This window comes from Nicotiana tabacum, chromosome 10 (assembly GCF_000715075.1).
Source record: "Nicotiana tabacum cultivar K326 chromosome 10, ASM71507v2, whole genome shotgun sequence".
Classification (NCBI taxonomy): Eukaryota; Viridiplantae; Streptophyta; class Magnoliopsida; order Solanales; family Solanaceae; genus Nicotiana; species Nicotiana tabacum.
In genome coordinates, this window is record NC_134089.1 from 7,200,191 (window position 1) to 7,219,834 (window position 19,644).

The 19,644-nt window shown below is 40.2% G+C and overlaps 1 long non-coding RNA gene across 1 annotated transcript; it reads left to right on the forward strand.

Annotated features, from left to right (window-relative positions):
- Positions 1-11,171: 11,171 nt before the first annotated feature.
- On the forward strand, positions 11,172-18,314 carry LOC107816077 (uncharacterized). The gene is made up of 5 exons (XR_001654854.2): positions 11,172-11,309; positions 13,238-13,371; positions 16,919-16,992; positions 17,219-17,708; positions 17,851-18,314. It is a non-coding gene; the product is annotated as an uncharacterized LOC107816077 (long non-coding RNA).
- The last annotated feature ends 1,330 nt before the right edge of the window (positions 18,315-19,644 follow it).

Below are 19,644 nucleotides of genomic sequence, written 5' to 3' on the forward strand. Positions count from 1 at the left end.
ATGGTAGGAGATGTAGGTCTCCCATCGGATGGTTCGAGGTTGGAGAAGCGGAATTGATAGGGCTGGACTTCGTGTATCAGGACATGGAGAAAGTCAAGCTTATTAAAGAAAGGTTGAAAACTACTCAAAGTCGCCAAAAATCCTATTTGGATGTGCGTCGCAGAGATTTGGAGTTCAAAGAAGACGATTGGGTATTCTTGAAAGTTTCCCCAATGAAGGGTATCATGCGATTTGGAAGGAAGGGAAAATTAAGTCCGAGGTATGTCGGACCATACAAAATCATTCAGAGAATTGGTCAGGTGGCATACAAACTCGAGCTGCCACCCGAGATGTCATTGGTACACCTGGTCTTTCATGTGTTTATGTTAAGGAAAGTAGTAGGGGATCTATCCACCATCGTGCCAGTCGAGACTATTGAGGTGAATGAAGAGCTATCATATGAAGAAGTCCCAGTTGCCATTCTTGATAGGCAAGTTCGAAAACTGAGAAATAAGGAAATTGCATCTGTGAAAGTATTATGGCAGAACCAGCAAGTTGAGGAAGCCACTTGGGAAGCCGAGGAAGAAATGAGAAAGAAGTACCCACATTTGTTTGAATAGTTATATAATAGCTTTCATGCATTTGGTTCCTATAAACTCTTATCTTTTGATTTGATATATGTTAAACTATTCCATTTTGATTATGTATGTTGCCTATGCGGCCATGGTTGGTGTTGAACAAGTTATGTTATGTCTATGAAACATGTATATGCTGTTAGGATATGTATTTGGGGCCCTCTCACAGGTGGATAGTCCTAGTTACAAAGGAAACTCTGGCGAAATTTTTGGAAATTTAAGGAGTTAGCCAAATTCGGGGCTGATGATATATTTCATAATGTGAAAAGCAAAAGTTACATAAGGATGACTAATGAATGAAACTTGATCCTCATTCGAGTACGAATGATCTTAAGCGAGGGAGAATGTAAAGCCCCAGAAAATTTTGCTTAGTAATTTAAGACTTCGTGGTGCCAAGGTAGGCTAAATATTTTATCTTGCATACAAATGAGGATTAAGGATATTATGGATATCAATTGGATATATTAATAAGTGTATAAGTCGTATTAGAAGTGAATTGGGGTCTAAGGAGAGGCCTAAGTCTAAGCCAAGTTATAAAATTTCATAATAGACGAAAGTTGCAAATGAGTGCGCACAAAACCTCACTTTGGATAATTATATCTCTAGTTATATAAGGATTTGTGTGATGCAAAGCCTATCAAATAAAAGGTCTTTGAGTCTAGTTTCCAACAATTCAAACCGTTCATCATTTGGACATTCCTACACAAAGTTATGACCAAATTACCAAAGCAGCGCAGAAATTTGCACTACCGCGGCGCCCCATGCAGCGCCCGGCGCACCACGCCAGTAGTAATTCCAGTATGGTCCGAAATTTCATTTTCAGACACATTTTGCACAGATGCCTCATGCCCCGCGGCGCGGCAGTACAAAAAAGGGGTTTTTAAGACCCGAACCCCATTTCATTTAACTCGATTGAGGTTTATTTTTGGGGAAATTTCTGGTATTCTAGAGAGAAGGGAGAGCGATTCTAGAGAGAGGAAAGGGAAAAACTAAAGATTTCACTAATCTTCCTTGAATCACACCTTGAAATCGCATCAAAGGGTTGCTAAGGCTTCAAAGAGGTAAGAATTTCTTTTCCCCAATTCTTCAACTTTGAAATCTAACTAGAAATGGGTAATTAGTAAGATGATTCTTGGATGTGAGAGTATTCATTATTCATGCATGTATAAATTAGGTTTGTGGGAATATTGTTGAATATAAACAAGCTAAGATTGGGTTGGGAAATGAAGGGAATCTTGTAAAAGAGATTTGAAATCAAGATGCACAACTAGTAATTGATAAAATTCTCAAATGAGCTAGAATAATGAATATCTTCCTAATTTGTGTTCAAATTTTGTTATGTCTCAAAATAGATTGAAGTTGCTAGAATTTTCGGAATATCGTAGTAATTAAAGGAAAGATGAAAGGTATTTATGGCTAACTTTGACCTTTGTAAAGTCACTTTGTTTGGTGTACGAATATTTGGTATGTAATATCTACGTGGATTATTTGTGGAATTCTTGTGATTGGTATGATTTGATTGATTGTGGTTAAGTCTCCCAATATAATGGTGTACGTAATTGGCAATAAACCAAATGTGTGATTGTGAATGTGTTATGTGGTAAGAGTTGAGAAACAAATGATGGAAGGAAATCGTAAATGATGCAGTTGGAACAACTGTGGTAAGAACATATATGGCTTGTATTGGCAATTATCGCGGTGACATAAAATGCATATGAGTTGTTGATTATGATGGAAATAGTATTGATGGCTATAGAAATTCTTTGAGAATTGTTGTTGTTGTTGTTCTTTGTGAATTGTTATTGTTGTGTTGTTTGTGAATTGTGATTGTTCGGTGGGATCGGGTTGCACGCCGCAACACGAAGTAATAAGGTGTGAGTTGTGGTGATAAGGATGGCCGAGGTAATAAGGGTGGCCGAGGTAATAAGGGTGGAAAGTGATCAAAATCACTATTGAAATGAAAATATGAGAAAGTTGTGAAATCATTGATGTGAAAATGTTGAAGGGGAAATGGAAAGATTGTAACTTGTTTGGCTTGATGGTTTTCTTTCATGTGTATTTGATTGCTGGTTCCATGACTACTTGTTACTTGTGTATGGTTTGAGTTTACTTAGGGCAAGTTTGTTCATACATACCAGTACAATTCAAATGTGTTGATGTCCCTTTTGTCGGGGGCGCTACATTCGTGTTATGATTGTAGGTGGATCCATAGTAGGTACTCCAGTCCACCGACTGTAGCTCCCTTTCACTTTCCGCCAGAAGCATTGGTGAGCCCTTTTCCTCCCGGGTCCTTGCGTGGCTCATGCCGCTTTTTATTTCGGAGTCTTGTTTGGCTTTTTAGTGTAAGGTATAGCCGGAGCCTTGTTACCGGCAAGTACTGTATCACTTTTTTGTATCCCTAGAGGCTCCGTAGACAGGAAATATGGGTTATGTACTTATGTATTTGGGCAGTATAGCTTTTAAACCACGCTAAGTAACTATGTATGCTATGTAAATCTCGTAAAAATGTGTTTAAATTTATAAATGGCTATTTCACTTAGTTAATGGGAAATGGAAAAGCGGGGTAACACGTGGAATAGGAAAGGCACCCAGCTCCGCTTGACTGGGGTTGCCCGGTCGAGTGCCGGTCGCGCCCCTCAGTTTTGGGGCGTGACACTCAGCCCCATAACGACGCATTGGTAATTTCTTTTCTTGTGAATACATTTCAAATTAAACGTGTACTTGTGGATCTAGGTAGCTTGACCAACATTATCAAGTCAAGGGTCGTAGAGCAGCTCAGACTGCTCGACCAGATCGTGCCCGCCTCTCGAGTCCTCAACGGATTCAATATGGCGAGCGAGACAACCAAAGGGGAAATCACTCTCCCGGTCAACGTGGTTGGAACAACGCAAAATGCCAAGTTTCATGTCATCAAAGGAGACATGTACAACGCCTTGCTCTGGAGGTCATAGATACACTACATGAGAGCAGTACCATCAACCCTGTATCAAATGATGAAATTTCCTACGAAAGACGGAATAAAAACCGTATTTGGGGAACAACATGTAGCCAAGGAGATGTTTGCGGTGCACAATGTGGCTCCGGCATCAACGCCTTCGACATCGAAGGAGTCAAAGGATAAGCAAATAGTAAAATAGCGCTCACAAGGCACATCCTCAGCTACACCCGAATAAAACAAACAAAGGACCATACCGCGTCCCCTAAGCGAACGTTGGGAGCATATCAAGGCTCAAAGCACCATCTCCATTAAGGTATGGCCGTTCCTTCTTTTTGTTTACATCTTACACTGACCTTCATGCAGGTGTCTGACCGCGACAGTTAAAGCGCTATCCATCTCAAAGACCTTAAGGTTCCAAAGCATACGTTGCACTCTTTTCCTTCGACCGGGTTTTTATCCCGAAAAGGATTTTACTTGTAAGGTTTTTAACGAGGCAACACCCATATGCTACCTAAAGAAGACTCAACAAGTATTCAAGGCTTCTCTTCAATCAACCTCAAATACTGGAGGGGCACCCCCACGGAAGGTCACCTCCTCGGAGAAGACAAGATGTGCTAAATAGGGTCTCGATAGGAAAACAATATACTGGGTCAAACGGTCGAATGAATCGTATCCGTATAGAATAACCGAGCCTTTGACAGCAAAAACGTGTATACTTGCACCAAGTAATCAAAGAATACTTTCCCCTCCACCAAAGCATTTCAAAGCATTACAAAAATGGCTCCAGAGCAAAAAACGTCCCGAACACTCGGGGACTGACGTCAATAACTCGAAACCGTATGACCCCCGGGTCGGAAGCTTCAAACTTGTAAGCCCTTAATGAGGCAACGACAAGTCTACAATAACGGCCCCAAGACCAACTAAACTTTCAATGTTCCGGGGACTGCCAAGGTCATAAGACCCCATATGGGCAACCTCGACCCCGTAGGACCTTTATAAGGCAACACCAAAACTGTAAGACCTCAATCAAGGCATGAACCATACTTGTACCAAGTAACCAAAATTGTAAGACCTCAAAGGCATGTAAAAATTATAAGACCTTACAAAAAAAAGCATTATCCCGACCTTATAGTTAAGGCTATATATTCGAACTTGTAAGACCTCTAAAAAGGCATACCATCGATATAGACACCAAAACTACTTCACTTGGGGATTGAAAGGCTCCGGCCAGACACAATGACTATAGTCACAAGACTGTACTAGCCAAACTAACGCAACTCAGGGACGCCCGACCGTTGCTATAAAGTCACAGGCCTTCAAATACTTCGAAAGTATTTCGAAAAGAACCGGTTAAACAGGCTACCCTCGACATAGGCAAAAGTGCTTCGACCATGTCAGCTCCAAACTATAGGCTTCGAAACATTCAGCCACCGAGCAAAACCTCTCGAGGTGCTCGTTCATCACTACATAATGAATCACAATCGAGGCTCTTATCAAGCCGTCGAAGAGTCGGGCGAACACAAAAATTTCAAAATCTTTGACAAGGGAAAACAAAGCCTAAAGAGGTCATACCGACCCTACGCGTAAGAGCCACTGTCGCCAGCCCATGTTAAGAGGTCATACCGACCCTATGCATAAGAGCCTAAGAGCCAGCTTTAAAACTTGAGGGACAATGAGCACGAGTCGAAACCTGACCTGGAGACTAAGCCCAAAACAGTTAACTAAACACGCTTGAAGGCAAATGCGTAAAAGCCTGCGAGCCAGCCTAACAAGCCTCAGGGCCGAACAATAAACCTAAAGGTTTTTCTCAAAGGCCAATTCGCCTGGCTAATCATTGACAAAATGTCAAAACTCAAAAACAAAGAAGGACATACACAAGCAAATAGAAATCCATGGAAGGAGAAAACCGAAAGGTTTCTTTATATACGCACGCATGAAACTATGCGAAGGTTATATTTGCAAAATGTTCTCCAAGAACACAATACAAAGAATCAAGAAAAAAAGGTCTAAACTACGTCCCTCTCGGGGACTGTGGCCTGTCGGTCTTTTCCTCATTATCCTCGACATCAAACAAAAGAAACTTGGTGCCGTATTCATCTGCCTAGCCCGCGTTATCTCCTCCGAGAGATCGAAGCCCCTAGCATGAATCTCTTTGAGGGTTTCCCTCCGAGATTTACACCGGGCATACTCATTGCTTCTGCTCTCCCAATCGGAAGCACCACTCAATTTAGCTCAAGCATCAACAACGTCTTTTAAATAGACAGGCACTTTCTTGTCGGACTTAGCCCAAATCTCTTCAACTTTAGCCCGGGCATCCACGACCTCTACCTTCATCTTTAAAAGATCAGACTCGAGACTTACAATCTTGCTTGTCTGAACCGATCTGTTTTCACAGGCATTCCGAAGTTGTATCTCGAGGGCAGAAACCTTAGCCAAAGCATTCTTCTTGGCCGCGATGTGGGCATCTATCTGAGCCTCTACCTCGTCGCACTCACGCTTGGCTTGATCGATTTTACCCCAAAGGCATTCCAGGTCCTCCGTCTTTTTCTGCAACTGAAGTAAACGAAACATTAGCCTCAAAAGATAAAAGAAGAAGCACGTACCCCCTTGGAACAAAAATTACCTGCTCCTCGAGGTAGATTTCATAGTTTAGACTTCGACTCACCTCATACCGCAAGTGTGCCCCCTCATCTTCCTTTTTGTCGCAAAGAAGCCTGAGGGATTTCTCCCCATCCACGGCTTTTCGCAGCATGGGCTCACGGTGAAGCAGCTCAGACTTGAGTTGTTAAAAGCCCATGGAAGAAAAACTCGATAAGGGAGTGAAAATTGCAAAAACTATAAAACCAATACGATCGGCTAAAACTCACCACAAAGTAGAGCCGCTGAGCTTCCTCAAAAATCGAGCGCACATCCACTAGCCCGGCTCTATCAACCCCAGAGGAACCACTCCCGATTGATATACGGTCACCCGATATATGCGGCCCCTTGCTTTGGACATCCCTCGAAGTGCCTTCGATGGGAGAAGAAGTCAGCGGCAGAGAACCTTCGCTCCTCGAGGTACCTTCGACGAGAAAAGATGATGGCAGTGGAGGAGAGACCATTTTTCTAAGTCCAGAGATCTTGGGCGCTACAGGCCCGACTGATACATCCTCTCTGAGCCCCCATCCTGGACTTGTCTTGCTACAAGCATCGTCGCCCCGCGAAGGCCCCTTTTGCTTGATATTGTCATTCTTCAGTCCCGAAGCTGACGATCCTTCTCCGACAGGGCATGATCTCGCCTCGAAAAACTTAATGTTGCCTACGATAACGGGGTCAATACGCATAAAATGAAAGTGCCTTTCAAAAGGGGAGAAAATCACATAGCACATACCGTGGTGTTTTTCCTCCCACCCTTAGATAAGTCTCGCCACCTACGCCAATCATAGATCGAGTGGGCCGCTAACTTACAAGCCCAATCCGTCAGGTCGGGGACCTCGTATGGCATCCATGGAATTGCTGTAGAAAGGGAAAGAAAGGCATATTTATGGAGCCTGCCTCCGTTATAAACAAAACAACAAAGGCAAAAGTGTACCACTTACATGTAAAATTCCATTCCTCGGGAAAAGGCAGAAACTCTGCGGGGATAATGTCAACAGTCTGTACTCGGACGAATCGTCTCATCCATCCCCGATCCCATCTTTTTCATCGTCGATAGCGAATGGCCTGGTGGATCGGCATCGTAGGGTTAGCAGGCCTCGGTGGTAAAAAGGTCGGTACAACCTGATAAGATGGCTAAGGGTGAACTTGAGCCCTGCTTCCTCCGTAAAGAATCACATCATCAATATTATCCTCCAAAATGAAGGATGAACCTACGCCAAGGTAGCCCGATACTTTTGACAGAAGTCGAACACAACTCAATCAAGGGGACCCAGAGTAAAAGAGTACGTGTATACATTCAAAAACCCCTCGGCGTGATCCGTAATGCTCTCCTCCAGGGAAGGTACCTACATAACTACCTTTTCCCCCCAGCCACAATCTTTCCTCACTGACTCAGGGTGCCCCTTTCCTATTAAAGAAATAAACTTCAGGCATACTCCCAATGACCCTGAATGTTGGGGGGTTGTCCTGACGAAAAATCCCCTCTTGAAACAAAATGTCCCGAGGTTGGCTCGCCCTGACACCAGCGGCAAACTATCAACCAGGAGGGAACCAGAGGCGGAACTTCCTCCTCCATGCTGAGAGAATCCCGGCATAGCATCCATAACTATGGTAAAATCAGAGAATTTGAGCGAGGGCTTCAAAGTCAAAGTGGTGAAAGTCCTAACACAGGAAAGAAGAATTCTATGGAGGGGGGTAGCTATTCAGGATAGCGGAATCCTCAAAGGAAGGAAGACAAACCTATATAGAAAGCGGTAAATGTCCGCCTGCCTCAAAGGCCAATTAAAAATACTGACTAAGCCTTTATTGATTTGGGAAGAAATACCAGCGGGATCGCCTCGGTTGTTTCATAACCATGTCATACAATTGATGCTGTCATACGACGTTTTGGGATCAAAGACCCCCACATCGACCTAGCCTCGAGATGGTACCCGATCTCGAGGACCTCTGTCAAAAAAGAAGAAAGGCTCTAAAGAGCCATTAATACCATTACAAGCCTCGAGATGGTACCCGATCTCGAGGACCTCCGCCAAAAAAGAAGAAAGGCTCTAAAGAGCCATTAATACCATTACAAGCCTCGAGATTGTACCCGATATCAAGAACCTCCGCCAAAAAAGAAGAAAGGCTCTAAAGAGCCAATAATACCATTACAAGCCTCGAGATGGTACCCGATCTCGAGGACATCCGCCAAAAAAGAAGAAAGGTTCTAAGGAGCCATCAATATCATTACAAAGCCTCGAGATGGTACCCGATCTCGAGGACCCCCGTCAAAAAGAAGATATGCTCTAAGAAGCCATTAATATCACTATGAGTCTCGAGATGGTGTCCGATCTCGAGGACCCCTGTCAAAACGGAAGATAAGCTCTAAAAGAGCTACTCATATATAAGCCCAGCCTCGAGGTAGTATCCTGCCTTGAGGATTTCTGCTATTGTGAATGCGGGTCATTCACTCAATTCCTTGGTCCTCGAGATACTTGAGCTCGAGCCAGTTCACACTCAAGAATTACTGATGAAGCCTTAGGGCTACCTCCACTCTAAGTTCAAATTAAGTTTTTTAGGCCACTGAACTTAGGCTAAATCTCACTCAGTATTGTTTGTGAAAGTCCTGGGGCTATCTTTATTCTCAAGCGTTTGAGCAAATTCTCCCTCGAAGACTACCAACGGGATCTAAATGGAGTTAAGTTTGTTCAAAAAATCGAGGCCCCATTCTCACTGGATTCAAAGTCGTCAGTTTTGGCAGTCTAAGTCTGTAACGGGTAAACCCGGACTTGGTCTGAGAGACGGCAAAGGGTTTCAAGGAAAATCATATTGACCGATCAAGAATCGAGGGAATACCTATGCCCGGGTCCGGTATTCGGGCCAATCGGTAGAGTCACATGCTCAAATTCTTCACAAATGCAAATAAAAGGTAATCCAGCATAAATCAGAGACAAATCAAAGAAACATCTTTATATTAATAAACCATGATTACAAAACCCCACGAGGGGTCCTTTCACATGATTACAAAAGCCTACGAAGGGTCTTTACACAAAAACAAAGAAGAAAAAATAATAATAATAATAACTAAGAGTCTAATCTATTCTCGGGGGTGCATCCTCGGCGGCAGTATCTTCGAGAACTATCTCCTCGAGGGCCTCATCTCGATCTTCCAAACGGCATCTTCAAGGATGAAGATGAAGTAGAAAACGATAAAGAAGAAGCAGAAAAATATGAAGAAGAAGTAGAAAAAGATAAGGAAGAAGCAGAAAAAGATGAAGAAACGGAGAGGGATGAAGAAGTGGCTGGGTGAAAAATCTGACGAGTATGGATCTCGCCAGCACTACTATTGTGAAGCCATTTCTTGAGACGTTGCACCGGTGCGGGATGCAACAATTAGTAGATGGTACCACCTCACTCCACGGAAAGCAAAAGGAGCGAGGCGCCGCACCGAGTAGTTAAGAGAGATGAGTAGAAGTCCATAGTCCACATATCCTTTAACACGAAAATAATTTCAGATTTCTCTTTCATTATCTTGGTCCAACAACAACAACAACAATAAAAAATCAGTACAATCCCGCTCAATAGAGGAAAGCTCTGGGAAAGGGCCATGGCGTAACTGATGAGGACACTGCCACGTGACCTTAAGGCCACAGGCTTCAAACATGAGAAACAGCATTGGATGAGGACGAAGAGGAGAAGAGAGTAAAAAAGGCTGTTGGAGAACGATTGAATGAAGCTTTGGTTCCAGAAAGGTTTCCATTTATAGAAAAGGTGGCAGCGCAACCGACGACGCAATCAATGCCTTTGGGAAATGTATTGACAAGCGCAATTAATGCATGTTGGGAGACGGATCGGCGGTGATATTATCGCCTTGAGAAAGTAAACCAACACTACAATAAATGTTCCAAGAAAAGACGTGTCGACGTGATGTCTCAGTTATTGCAAAAGCTGATGTCATAAGCATGACATCATCATAAAAGGCTCGAGGAGTTCAGTGTCACAATCGTTTCTTATCATTTTAATCTAAGAAATGCGGGGACTATCTGTATATAGTAAAATCGGAGGGCTCGATTTTATGATCGATAGGGCATCTCGTAGAGACCACCCCCGGAAGGCTCGAAGTTTAGCTCGGAGTTTTCCCTCGAGGGTTCTCAATGGTTGACCTCGAGGCAGTACAAAGCAAAGGCTATGATGGACAGATGGGAAGTTCCCAAAGCACGTGATTAAAGCTGATCTAGGTCTATTAGGCTAGCATGAGCCCGTACCGTGGCATTAAATGGTTGTACCAGCCATATATCTTTGTAATAAATGTATTTGTACTATGTTGGAATTCCCCCCACATATATAAAGGAGATCCTTGTCATTTTGTAGACACATCTAATACTCAATACAACATTCAATACAAGAACATTTTCTACTCTCTAACACATTCTCTCTTGATTCTATTATTTACAATTATTGCTTATATTCATTGTGTTTCATTAATTGTTTTTCATTTATTGCTCGTTATTGATCATAAAGAGCTCAGATCAAAGCACTTAGAATTGTTAGCCTTCATCGGCCGGTCATAGCCTAACGTTTCGCTCGACCTCGAGGCCCGTATCACCTGGCTCGAGGTCCCGATTCTCAGCCTCTCGGTTTGCTTAAACACACTACATTCTAGCTCTTATCTTATTTTCTAGTCTCACACTTAACATCTATTGCCTAACAACTAGCATAAAAATAAATCACGTATTTTTAGAACCACAAAATTAAATCTAATTGTTATTATCATTTTCACGGTAAACACCTTTACAATTTTAAATTTAAGAAAATGACTTTTTTAGATCTCTTATGTGTAAAAAATAGATCTCTTATGTGTAAAAATAAATCTCTCATCTATATAAAAAAAAAAAGATAGGGTCATAAAAGTAAAAACTAGTAGTTTGTAAAAAGTCAAAAAAACCAATTGAGTTTAGCCCGTGTGTCATTATCCTTTTACTTTTTTCATTTTATTTTTTAGTATAACGTTCATATTTTTAACTTCTTTATTTTAAAATCTAAAATTTCTAACAGTAACGTTCGCGATTCACCTCCATCTACGGTGGCTGAAATTCCGCGGCGTCGGACAACTCTGCGGTGGCGCGAGCTTTCTTCCTTAGGTCATTATTTTTCTCTCTTTTTAATTTATTTTCTGTATGTGTTGATTGAATTTCCGAATTTTTAGTCCGACATTTTGATGTTTTATGTGTATTAGATAATGCATCTATTTAGTGAAATTTTCAGAAATATTTCGTTGGTTTTTCAGTCAAATGACGTCTGATGTAACTCTCTTCATGACGACTATCACAGCATAAGGATTATAAGTCTCAATTTGAAATCTGAATTGATAATGTGTGATCGTTTCAGTTTGTTGCTTTCTCATTTATTTACGTGATAATGGCCTACCTAATGAAAATTATACTCTAATAAATTATTGGTACTATGGATCTTCTCTCCTGATAATTATTTTCCATAATTTGTCGGTATTGTGGTATAGCTTATCATATAATAAAACGAGGAATTATTAGATGACCCAAAAAAATTAAAAAAAAAATGGCAGATATAAAATAGGTGGTTCTGGTCAGGAACGGACCTATAGCTTTAGGAACGGGTTCAATTGAACCTGCTATATAAAATTTAATTTCATTTAATGACGGTGGTGTTCGGGACAACTTGGTAGCTCAGGTACCAGTTAGCTCTGTCCACCAAGACTTAGGTTGATGGGAAGAAATCACCAAGTGTTTCTTGCCTCATGGAGTTGAGTACTTTGAAAGTTTGAATCCATTAAGTTCAAATCCTGGATTCGCCCGGTACTTGTGGAAGTTTAGAAAGGATATGTTCTTGGAGTATTCAAGTTGTACTCACTATGACCAACTTATGAAACGAATAATATCTGTGTTTATAGAATCCTAGGAAAAATCAACAAAAGTGAACAATAAAAAAGAATCTGGATGGAATTGCTAAGGTTATGATTTGCTTGCCTATATGAGAAAGCTTTGACTGGATTAAAAGCTTCCAGTAATGTGCGTGAAATGTCGGCTTCACTAGGTGTTTTTGTTGTCTCATTATGTGTTTAAACGTAGGATATATGTTGTTTTTTGGTGCACATGCCATGTAATGATTGTTCGATAGAATACTATTATAGTTCTATCATTCTCCATTTTGTATTAAATTCAAATATCATGTACCATTGTGATGGCTTGTATATAAATTTTTTGAAGATGTGGTCCTGCTTTTGGGTGGGGAGGGGGGGATTGACTTCTGTCTTTAGGTTGATTGAAAATATACTTCCGTACGAGCTGCAGGCTAGACTTAAGCAGGAAGGAATGTGTAATAGAAGAGAATGCTACTCCCAAAATATTTTGTTTTTTCTTGAACTGGTGTTTTGGATGTAAACTAAAAGGATCTTACTGTTGAAGTATTTGAACTCTGTGGTCCTGCCTCCTTGGACATTGCTGGGATTGTTAATCTGTAAGACTTTTGTGGGATGGTGTATATCTTGAAAATGATGTTTCTGCTGTTGGAGTTGAGAAAATCATCTGGTGATCTTGAACAATCACCAAAATCAAGATTCATTATTTATGGGAGGGAACCTAATTTTTAACTGCAGAATTGAAAGACGATAAGACATTTATAAGTAGAGACAACAAGGGAGGATAACCTGGTGGAAAAAGGCCCTCCACCTCCAACCATGAGCTCGGGTCTTTGAGTCATTAAGGAAGCAAAGTGGCAATAGCCACCTTTTGACGGGTTTACAATATTTAAAAAAAAAAGTATTCTAGAGCAAGTGCATATCAATCACTTGCAATTTTTAACTTAGTGCAGATAAAACTGTAGTTCTTCAGCTGATCTTTTTTTAAAAGCTTATTTGAGAATTAATCTCTGCAATGATTCCAAATGTTGTTTCTCTTGATTGTTCAGATTACTTCAAGAGTAGAACTAGCACCGGTGGTCCTGTATTTGTATTAGGCATTTTCCAATCAATATGACTTGTTTACTCAACTACAGCCCAGATAACTCACTTATCTTGTCATGTTGCCTCCAGCAGATTTGTTTCAGGAGAAGCCAATGGCATGAGACATCACTGATGCTGAAATGCTAGTTTAACGTATCGTTTGGGATGTACTAAATAAATAGCATATATAAAAGAGGTGGTCCTGATATTTGGGGAAGCTTAGAGAGGTATGTTCTTGGACTGATACAAGTTTTACCCACCATGACCAACATCCGCACGGAATAATATCCATTTTTATAGAATCCCAGGGCAAAATCAACATAAATAAACATTATAAAGATTTTATGGATAGATGTGCAAAGGTATTGACTTGCTGACCAATACGAGAATGGATAAAAAACTTCCAGTAATGAGTGTGAAAGATTGGCTTCTCTGTTTTGTATTTGTTTTTATGCATTTGAATGTGGGGTATTGCTGTTTTTATGTGGTGCATATTACATGTGACGAATTGTCTGATTGAATTGTATTGATTGTGTGATAAGATTTTATTACAGGTCCTTTCATTTTGTATTTCATAAAATTCAAAGGCCATCTGTTATTATGATGGCTTTATATAAATACTTTCTAAGATGTGGTCCTGCTGTGGGGGTCAAGATTATTTTCCGCTTTGAGGTTGACTCAAAATATGTTTCCGTACAAACTGCAGGCTACACTTGAGGGGGAATCGTTATGTAATAGAAGAATATTACTCCTAGAATAATTTGTTTTTTCTGAACTGGTTTTTTGGGTGTAAACTAAAAGAATCTTACGGTTGAACTGAAATTTTTCGGATGCAGTGGTCCTGCCTCCTTGAACAAGTTGCGATGTTCATATTTCAGGCTATTCTGGGTTAAGGTTGTTGCCATGTGACCAGGAGGTCACGGGTTCGAGCCATGGAAACAGCCTCCTGCAAAAATGCAGGGTAAGGTTGCGTACAATAGACCCTTATGGTCCGTCCCTTCCCCGAACCCCGCGCATAGCGGGAGCTTAGTGTTTCGGGTTGCCCTTTAATATGTGTGCTGATAGAGTTAATGTGAACATCTATCGTGGTTGAAGAATCAGAAAAATGTAGCTTCATTTTTATGTGGTGTTTTTATGTGGTGCATATTACATGTGACGAATTATCTGATTGAATTGTATTGATTGTGTGATAAGATTTTATTACAGGTCCTTTCATTTTGTATTTCATAAAATTCAAAGGCCATCTGTTATTATGATGGCTTTATATAAATACTTTCTAAGATGTGGTCCTGCTGTGGGGGTCAAGATTATTTTCCGCTTTGAGGTTGACTCAAAATATGTTTCCGTACAAACTGCAGGCTACACTTGAGGGGGAATCGTTATGTAATAGAAGAATATTACTCCTAGAATAATTTGTTTTTTCTGAACTGGTTTTTTGGGTGTAAACTAAAAGAATCTTACGGTTGAACTGAAATTTTTCGGATGCAGTGGTCCTGCCTCCTTGAACAAGTTGCGATGTTCATATTTCAGGCTATTCTGGGTTAAGGTTGTTGCCATGTGACCAGGAGGTCACGGGTTCGAGCCATGGAAACAGCCTCCTGCAAAAATGCAGGGTAAGGTTGCGTACAATAGACCCTTATGGTCCGTCCCTTCCCCGGACCCCGCGCATAGCGGGAGCTTAGTGTTTCGGGTTGCCCTTTAATATGTGTGCTGATAGAGTTAATGTGAACATCTATCGTGGTTGAAGAATCAGAAAAATGTAGCTTCATTGTCTATGGGAAGCCACTGTAATTCTTAACCACATTGAGACATTGAGACATCGCGACATATTTTGTAGAGCCAAGTGCATATGAATCACTTGCAAGATTTCAGTTAGTGCAGATAAAATGCAGTGCGCTAGCTCATATTTTCTTCATTTACTAAGTTGAGCATTAACCTTTGCAACATCAACAAATTTTGCTTCTTGATTGTCAAATTACTCCAAGAGTACTATTCTGTGGTCATTTATTTGGTTGAGACCTTGCCCTAGATATGGATTAGGTACTGCACAACAACTGAAGCAATTCACTTATCATTGCTTGTCACGCCAACTTCCTATACTTTTGATAAATTTTGGTAAAGCCCACTTGAAGAGTGTTTACACCCTAAAATTAGGTGCAGAATAGGCCGGGCATTTCACCTTGCTTAGGCAGCGCATTTGTGCAGGGCATTTACATGGACTCAAGTGCTTCTATTTGATGCAGGTGTGGACCTAACCATACTATTTCAGTTTTAATCGATGCACTCTAGGTTAATTGACCAAATCTAGTGTGTAGCCGCACCAGCGCTGAATTCGTTAATATAGGTGCAGCATGAGATTTTGGAGGACGCGCTAGTCAAAGGAACTCATGGGAGTGGTTGCCATCCGTGTTACATTAGCAGGAACTAAGGCATGCTCTTCAATGCCAAGGGGCTTTGGTTTAAAGAGGATAGAACTAAACAATAAATATAGTTGGCAAAACGATGTGTCAATGTTAAGAAAGCGTTATTGATGAATTTGTTAGTCAATAGTATCAGTAGGTTAGAAATTTAGTATAATTAAATTGGTCAACTTAATTAGAAACTTAAAACTCCATAGTTTTCTTTTAGTTTTTCGATGTTTATTATTTACTCTTTTTGCTCCTTCTTTATTTTTACATGGTGTGGTAAACCACCAGTGTGTTTTTGTTATTATATGTGGATATAGTTTCTCTAGAAATGGCATTTCTAGTAGCATATCTTTCGTAGTGAATTCAAAGTTATATATTTCTTCTATAACCTGTAGACATTCTGGTTATGCTGTTAGTAGTTTCACAAAAATTGTGACATGCATTTGAGATTCCTTCTTGTGCCCAGTAGTACAAACAGAAGGCATAACAAACTTGTTGGACATAACCTGGTGAGAATCAACTAAATCAAGATGAGTAACAAGAGATATCTTGTATTAATTAGTGCAAACACTTAATATCTTTACAGTAAACTAATTTGTTATCTGGTTTACTAACAGGGATTTCCCCCTTTTCCTTCTCCATTAATGTTGTTTTACGTGAAATAACTGTAAGCTTGGGAAGAAATTTCACAGGGACGTAGTAATTAACCAATGTAAAGCATCTAATTTAGAAGACATCATATCGAAAAGCTGAGATCATTCACCGGAGAAAGAGAACCTTTGAAAATAAAGGAAGTACAACAACAACAAAAAACCCAGTATATTCCCATAAGTGGGGTCTCGGGAGGGTAGTGCGTTCGCAGAGCTTACCCCTACCTAGGGAAGGTAGAGAAGCTGTTTCCAAAAGGAAGTATTTGACTGAAAATTATAATGAGTCAAGGATGTTAATCTATGATGTGAAGTCAAGTATCATACAAAAAACAGTTAGGAGGTGTTAAATAACTTTTCTTACTTGGCATTTACTCCCTTGCCAAAAGAGTTTGCAGATGTGAATTCATTCTCCCTTATCTTTCTGCAGTTATAACCTAAGATATAGCTGTCTCTACAAACAAAATAAAATGTAACGGAGTCTAAGGGTTAAAATAAAAGATTTTGAGTGTTGGGAATATTCTTAGAGTCCATTCATGGTTCAGCTATTCAAGATCTTTTTACTTGCTACTAGTGTTTGGAATTTACATTAGTTTCCTATATAATCTTAACTGCATTAGAATTGCATTTTTAAGAAGGAGCAACATATGTGACTAGTTCTCTTTTATTAGAAAATTTAGCTATGTAAAGATCTAATTGTTTGCGTTCCTGCAATGAAGCTATAAAGAGCAAGCTTCGAGCGTTCCTGCAGTGAAGCTATAAAGAGCCAGCTTCCAACATTGTCATATATTAGGTATGTGTAATGATATTTCCTAAGCTTTATGCTCAATTTTTTATGCTTGAGGATAAATACTTCACTAAGTTAATGATTATCTGACTGGAAACAAATTTGTAAAAAAAAGTGATCCTAGGCTTTTCTCCCTTCTATGTTATTCTTCTCTTCTCACTGTAATGGAACAGGACTCATAATTATATGTGTTTCATTGGTGACCTTGAGAGAGTTCCCTTATGCTTTGCAGCTTTCTTGCGGCGTTCTAGGATTTCTTTCTGTGCACTACTGCTGCTGCTGCTGCTTCTGAATTCTCATCCCCTGCGGACAGCCTTTTTCATGGAGCAAAGTACTTTGTCATTGTAAAATTAACGTGGAGCTTGAAGATTTCCTTGTGGAAAAATGAAGGTGTCTATGTTTAAACAATGTGATAGAAGCACAGATTATACCAAAGAACGGCAAATTTACATGAAAGCTATATTCACATACGTAAATAGACAGTGAGAGGAGAAATGCTGGAAAATCCAAAATAAAGGATGAAATATTAACACTAGCTATAACAAGGAAGACATGGCATGAATTGAAGACCCCATGACGAAGATGATATGATCAAAGAATTTCCTCTCAGGAGCTAAAGCACCTAGCCGGCGGATATACAAAGTTTTCCTTCAAAGAGGATGGAATATTGTGAAATAGGGTCAGCGGGAGCACTGAATCTGTGCTATTAAAACTGCCATATGGTAAAATGTTGGAATGCTTCGTTTATTCCATACAATGTATACATTTGCTAAACTATATTAATCAAAACAAGAACTGAAATGAATAAACAAATAAAAGAAAGAAAATGATTAGTGGCTAAACTTCTTTTGGAATGTCCTGCAGAAGATGGGATTTCAAGACTTGTGGTCAAAGTGGATAACATTTAGCATCTCCGACGTGGGCTATTCAATTCTGGTGAATGGTGCACTTGTGGGATTTTTTCTCAGAAGAGAGATCTAAGCCAAGGAAACCCAGTGTCTCCATTCTTGTTCATCATAGCAATGGTAGGGCTATGGAAACTTCTCAAGAAGGCACTGCAAAGAGACAGTGGGTAAGAGGGCAGTATGCGCAAGGGAAAGGGAGGCGACCAGACATGAATCTCCTCAAATTTTGTAGGCCTATAAAAATGACCTAATAAACAATAATCATCGATTCGCCATTACCGTTCGTTTTATGCCATCAAATAGGAATTTAGGATGATTCCTAGATTTTCATGAGCTATAGTCCATACCATCCGCATGAATTCGGGCAATCGACCCCGAATCTTTTAAAAATTTGCTAGCCTATTAAAAACGATCTAATAAACAATAGTCATCGTTTTGCTAAGATCGTTCCTCGTTTTTGGCCAAGATCTTGAATAGTTGAACCATAAAACAGAAATTCAGGACGATTACCATATTTTCGTGTGTTATAGTCCACGACCATCTTTATGAATTCGGGCGACCAGCCCTCAATCTCTTAAAATTGTGCGGGCCCATAGAAAATGGCATCAGGAACAATAGTCACTACTTCGTCATCACCATTCCTCATTTTTTAATGCATTAGGACCATGAAATAGGAATTCAAGATGATTCCCAGATTTTCGTGTGCTATAGTTCACATCATCTGCAAGAATTCAGGCGACCGACTCCGAATTTACTAAATTTTGCGGGTCCATTAAAAATGACCTAATGAATAATAGTCATAGCTCGCCAATATTGTTCCTCATTTTTTGGCGCTTTAGGGTTATAAAATAGAAATTCAGGACGATTCACATATTTTCGTGTGCTATAATTCACGCCATCTGCATGAATTCAGGCGATCGACCCTGAATCTTCTAAATTTTGCGGCCCCATAATGAACAATAGTCATTGCTTCACCATGATCGTTCCTCAATTTTTGGTGTTTTAAGGCCATAAAATAAGAATTCAGGACGATTCCCAAATTTTCGTGTGCTATAGTCCAAGCCATCTGCATGAATTCGGGCGAGCGGCCCTGAATCTCCTAAAATTTTGCGGGCCCATAAAAATGACCTAATGAACAATATTCATTGCTTTGCCAATGACCGTTCCTCGTGTTTGGCGTTTTAGGGCCATAAAAGAGGAATTCAGAACGATTCCCAGATTTCTGTATGCTAAAGACCATGTAATCTACATGAATTCGGGCGAGCGGCCCTGAATCTTCTAAAAACTTGTAGGCCCGTAGAAAATGACCTAGTTTATCGTTTTATTATGACTGTTCCTCGTTTTTTGGCATTTTAGAGCAAAACAGGAAGTCAAGACAATTTCTAGATATCTGTGTGATATAGTCCATGTCATCTAACGAATTCGGGCGATCGAACCCAAATCTCCTAAAATTTTGCGGTCCATAAAATATGACATAATGAACAATAATCATCGCTTCTTCATGTTTGTTCCTTTTTTTTTGCGTTTTAGGGCCATAAAATAGGAATTCAGGATGATTCCCAGATTTTCGTATGTTATAGTCTACGCCATCTACATTAATTCGGGCGACCGATCTCGAATATCCTAAAATTTTGTGGGGCCATCAAACGAGCTAATGAACAATAATTATTGCTTCTCTATGACCGTTCCTCGATTTTTTATATTTGAGGGCCATAAAATAGGAATTCAGGACGATTACTAGATTTTCGTGTGC